Genomic DNA, 6610 nt, shown 5'->3' on the forward strand with positions numbered 1-6610 from the left:
ACTCGAGGGGTTTCTGAAATATTTCGGATTGTGGCCTTTAAATAAAAGAGCCCCGACACATTATGCATTCCATTTAGATTTTGTTTTGTTTGTAACTGTAAACAATTTTCCGTATTCTGTTGTTTGTGGCCCAATTTAACGTGCGGTCTCCTCCAATCCCACGATGTGAATAGAAATGCACAACATGTATCCTCATTAATTTATTTAATGTAACTGTGCTGAAGGGAATCCTTGTAATTCACACATGAGTAGATGTGAGAAATCATATTTATATAATTTCAAAACAATTATTTCACTTTTCTCTGTATTTAGACAAGCTCTTTCCACTTCTTTTAATTAGTTCGATGGGCTAATTGTATATGGTTTGCCAGAAGATTGAGGCGAAAATTACACAAGATGAAAGTGTTTTATAATTCTTCTTTACAAAGTTACGGGGAAGTACACAGGTACATCGGACATAAAATATACATTACTCAGAATGAAACGCGGGGTGTTGTATATCAGACATGTTATATACATCATTATAAATGAAAGACGCGGGGGAGTATGTATATCGGATATAAACTATACATCACTCAGAACGATAGATAACGATACAGGGTTTGTATCGGATGTATTATATTTTACATACTTCAGAATGCTGTAGATGCAGACCAATGTAAGCTTTGAAACATGCTAAGAAGTATCCAAGCTGGATATTGACGATTGTTTCAGAATGGCATTCTACCCACATATACAAGTTAGTGGTAACCTCAAATACCTCCTTAACTTAACCCTATCACATATACATGATGCAGGTAATGCAAGCTCAGAAGTTTGGTGTGCAAATTTATAATAAATGTATAAATATAAATGTATAACTAACAGATATAAGCGGTAAGACGGATATGACTCATCATGCATGCATGCATGCACCGGTAAACCAGACCTAACAGAAAGGAGTATATAGTTACTCCATAGTGTTTTAGGAACCAGGTAGCTTCAATTTGAAATAAAGGAAAGATATATTGAAGCAAGTCGAAATAATATATTTATATATCTAGCCTAAAATCACGATGATCCATGGACAGTGCATTGTGTATGTCTATGTTGGGCATTGCTTAAAATATACTCACCGCTTCGCTTGTCATGTTAGGCGACAATCGACGGTTGGTTGGTTGTTTAACGCCGCACTCAGCAATATTCCAGCTATATGACGGCGGTCTGTAAATAATCGAGTCTGGACCAGACAACACGGACAATCCAGTGATAGACATCATGAGCATCGATCCATGCATTTGGGATACGATGACATGCATCAACCAAGTCAGTGAGCCAGACCACCCGATCCCGTTTGTTGCCTTTTACGAGAAGCATAGTCGCCTTTTAGGGCAAGCATGGATTGCTGAAAAGACCTATTCTACCCCGGGTCTTCACGGGCACCACAATCGATGGACCGGGTGGGCATGCTTGTATAGTGACTTCGTTAATTGTGTGTCATGTACCCTGATATAAAAACATGTAAATAAACGATTGGTTTAAGTATGAACAACGTCCCACGCCGACATGTACGATGTCTCTCAATCAACCAAATAACGAACCTGACTACCCGAGGCTCGTTAGTCGCCTCTCATTATACGATTCTAAGCCTGACTCCCCATCCGATCAAGGGATTATTACCTGCATGGTCAGCTTTGCTGGTACTGGTTCTTGCAGTAAAATGTTGGTCCACATGGGCAGAGAGCAAAATAGTGATTGATATTATAAGCAAACATCCAGCACGTCGGAGGACGTTGAACCTCCGATCCATGAAGTCACCTAGTAAGACAATTAAAATTAAGCATGTGTTGCTGGGGACCCCTTCTACACGAAATCAACTGCCTGCGTGGTCTAGTGGATAGACGTCTGCAGAAGGAGTGAGTAAGTGGGTGAATATGTATTTACACCGCTTTTAGCAGCATTCCTGGAGTATCATGGCACGGGACACCAGAAATAGGGTTTACTCATTGAACACATGATGGGAATCGAACCCGGGCCTTCGACGTGACGAGCGAAGGCTTTGACCAATAGGCTAATCAATCGCACCCCTGACAGGGAAAATAAAATACAGGAATAAGATAGTACCCGTGCGTGGCGATTGGCATTACCTGGATAAATGTGGATAAACACAGTACATATTCTGTTTTACAAAACTCATGTAGGAATCCATGTATTACCTTCACCCTCACTGGGTAAATACAAGAATTTCTGAATTCTGACACTCCTTGTGTAACACACTTACTGGTATAATATTCCCTATAAAAGTACCAATCATGACCTCCCTCTTTCTGATCAAAGGGACATGAGTGATAATATAGTAAAAGGTCTCTTATAAATAGCAGTATTGACCCATTACATTAAGATTCTGCTCATAAGTGCGAAATCTTTTCTTTAGATTCCATTAATTGTAGATTTTAAAGGCATTATCCCACTTCTGGTCAAGGTGATATGAGTCATAATATAGTCAAAAATCTCTTAGAATTAGAAATATTGTCCTATTACATTAATATTCAGTCCACAAGTGTGAAATGTTATTTACTATCATCAACCGACAAGAAATCTTAAGATTCCATTAATTGTAGATTTTAAAGGCATTATCCCACTTCTGGTCAAGGTGATATGAGTCATGATATAATAAAAAATCTCTTAAAATTAGAATACTGACCCATTACATTTAGACCTTTGTTCATAGGTTTGAAATGTTATTTACTATCATCAACCGACCAGAAATCTTTAGATTCCATTAATTGTAGATTTTAAAGGCATTATCCCACTTCTGGTCAAGGTGATATGAGTCGTAAAATAGTCAAAAATCTCTTACAATTAGTATTATTGACCTATTACAAAAAGGTTCTGCTCACAAGTGTGAAATATTATTTACTATCATCTACCGAGAAGAAATCTTTAGATTCCATTAATTGTACTTTTAAAGGCATTATCCCACTTCTGGTCAAGGTGATACGAGTCGTAATATAGTAAAAAATCTCTTAAAATTAGAAATACTGACCCATTACATTTACACCTTTGTTCATAGGTTTCAAATATTATTTACTATCATCAACCGACAAGAAATCTTTAGATTCCATTAATTGTAGATTTTAAAGGCATTATCCCACTTCTGGTCAAGGTGATATGAGTCATAATATAGTAAAAAATCTCTTAAAATTAGAAATACTGACCCATTACATGAAGATTCTGTCCACAAGAGCAAAATGTTATTTACTATCATCAACCGACAAGAAATCTTTAGATTCCATTAATTGTAGATTTTAAAGGCATTATCCCACTTCTGGTCAAGGTGATATGAGTCATGATATAATAAAAAATCTCTTAAAATTAGAATACTGACCCATTACATTTAGACCTTTGTTCATAGGTTTGAAATGTTATTTACTATCATCAACCGACCAGAAATCTTTAGATTCCATTAATTGTAGATTTTAAAGGCATTATCCCACTTCTGGTCAAGGTGATATGAGTCGTAAAATAGTCAAAAATCTCTTACAATTAGTATTATTGACCTATTACAAAAAGGTTCTGCTCACAAGTGTGAAATATTATTTACTATCATCAACCGAGAAGAAATCTTTAGATTCCATTAATTGTACTTTTAAAGGCATTATCCCACTTCTGGTCAAGGTGATACGAGTCGTAATATAGTAAAAAATCTCTTTAAATTAGAAATACTGACCCATTACATTTACACCTTTGTTCATAGGTTTCAAATATTATTTACTATCATCAACCGACAAGAAATCTTTAGATTCCATTAATTGTAGATTTTAAAGGCATTATCCCACTTCTGGTCAAGGTGATATGAGTCATAATATAGTAAAAAATCTCTTAAAATTAGAAATACTGACCCATTACATGAAGATTCTGTCCACAAGAGCAAAATATTATTTACTATCATCAACGGACAAGAAATCTTAAGATTCCATTAATTGTAGATTTTAAAGGCATTATCCCACTTCTGGTCAAGGTGATACGAGTCATAATATAGTCAAAAATCTCTTAAAATTAGAAATATTGACCCATTACTTTTAGACCTTTGTTCATAGGTTTGAAATGTTATTTACTATCATCAACCGACAAGAAATCTTAAGATTCCATTAATTGTAGATTTTAAAGGCATTATCCCACTTCTGGTCAAGGTGATATGAGTCATAAAATAGTCAAAAATCTCTTAAAATTAGAAATATTGACCCATTGCATTCAGATTCTGCTCACAAGAATTTACTATCAGTAGTCGTGAAGAAATCTTAAGATTCCATTAATTGTAGATTTAAATGGCATTATTCCATTTATGGTCGAGGCAATATGAGTCTTAATATAGTCAAAAATCTTGTAAAATTAACAGTATTAACCCATTGCATTCACATTCTACTCACAAGTGCGAAATGTTATTTATTATCATCACCCGAGAACAAATCTTAAGATTCCAACTGTAGATTTTAAAGGTGTTATTCCATTTATGGTTGAGCGAGTAAGTTACTATGGTTTTATGCTGCTTTTAGCAATATTCCAGCAATATCACTGGGGGACACCAGAAATGGGCTTCACTCATTGTACCCATATTGGGAATCAACCCAGGTCTTCGGCGTCACGAGCCAATGTTTTAACCACTAGGCTACCCAACCGCCCCCCCTTTTGGTTGAGGTGATATGAGTGATAAATAGAGGTTATCACGCGAGTGTGTTTTGGGATGGTAAATATCCTGTATTAGGAATAAACATTGTATTTAGCGAGCCTTGGCTTGTTAAATACATAGTAATTGATATTTCTCCAGATTCCCGATGGTTAATTCTGACTTGATCGCTGAATGACAAGGGCGATGCCATGTTTGTTTATAAACAGTGAAAGTAGTCCCAACTTGACCTTTGATATTTGCATCTCTATCCGCATATGACCCCAACAGATATCGTTTTTATCCACTGGCTTTATTCTGCTGAGAAACCTACCCATTATATGATAATACAGTATAAAATCTCATAAAATTAGAAATATTGACCCATTACATTCAGATTCTGTCCACAAGTTTGAAATGTTATTTACTATCATCAGCTGAAAGAAAATCTAAAGATTCCATTAACTGTAGATTTTACAGGTGTTCTCCCTTTTCCTGGTCGAGGCCATATAAGTAATAATATATACTGAACAACAAAAGTTCCTGTGACATTAAATAAGATTTAATGCAAAGTTATGTTTTTTACCAAATCTGAAACAATTTCTGTTTGCAACAGATAAAAGACTCCTGTAAATGTTCAAATGGTTTAATTTGTCATTCTAAATGTTTCTGAATCAGCTCCAAGTCATATGGTCTATGGCGAATGTGGTAGATACCCGTTATATATTTGTTCATATTTACGTTTACTCAGATACTGGCTCAAAATAACAGAGATGTCGCGGGAACGAATCCCAAGAAAATGCTACGAAATGCTTGTCTATCGTGATAGTGTTGGTTACGTAACCTGGGCATCAAACATTAAGCATTTACTCTTCTCTCACAGATTTGGATATGTTTGGCTAAATCAAAGCGTTGGAGACAAAATGTATTTTCTTAGCTCTTTTAAGCAGGTAGCAATTGATATGTTTACTCAAAACTGGATGTCGTCACTAGATAACAGTACACGCTACGACGTCTATAAAACCTTTAAATATTTTGTAACACCAGAGGTTTACCTGCATACTATAACAGAGAGAAAAATTAGAGACACATTTATTAAACTCAGGCTAGGGTTAAATGATTTGATGTGCAACAGGGGTCGCTTCTCCTCTATTCCTAAGGATATGCGTTTTTGTCCATTCTGCGAAAACCATATTGAAAACAAATTACACTTTTTGTTTATATGTCCAATTTACGACAACCTAAGATTGAAATATATGCCTGATATCACTAAGAACCACTATTCCATGAACAAAATATTATTTTTTAATGGTATCCCTAGTCAAAGATTAACTAAGATATTACAATACATCTATCAAAGTCTACGAGTGCGTAGTAAATTACTTAGTAAATCCGATATGTCCAGAAATAATTAGTTGTTTTGAAAATTTCGCATCTAGATCAGGAGTATCTACAATTCGATTTTGTCTGTTTGTTTCTACTAGAAATGCATATACATTTAAATTGTCAAATTGTTATGACATGATGAGTATATTACTGATAGATGCTTTTGTATTGAACGTCGTGCTATGGCTGAAAGCCTTTGCGACGTAAAACTTCATATTTCCATTCCATTCCTTTTGTATTCCTTTTGTATTTTATACTACTACTGCTGCCACTGTGGTTATTACCACTGTTATTACAATACCTCTATTACATGTCAAGCATCATATTAGTTATCCAATAATTATATAATGCGCTGTACAGCTGTAAATGATATTGTTTATCTGTATGTGTATATGGGCCAATGGCCTTTCATATAATAAAGATTGATTGATTGACTTCAGAAAATGTGTGATTTCATAAAAAACAAGAACATGCCAAAATGTCAATTTACAAATCAATAGTGTGTGTGTCCACCTCTGGCTGCAATGCAAGCAACACGTCTTCTTCTCATGGAAGACTTATTACCATAGTTAATGTAGA

Source organism: Haliotis cracherodii, unplaced genomic scaffold (assembly GCF_022045235.1).
Source record: "Haliotis cracherodii isolate W230 unplaced genomic scaffold, xgHalCrac1.p SCAF_6, whole genome shotgun sequence".
Taxonomy (NCBI): domain Eukaryota; kingdom Metazoa; phylum Mollusca; class Gastropoda; order Lepetellida; family Haliotidae; genus Haliotis; species Haliotis cracherodii.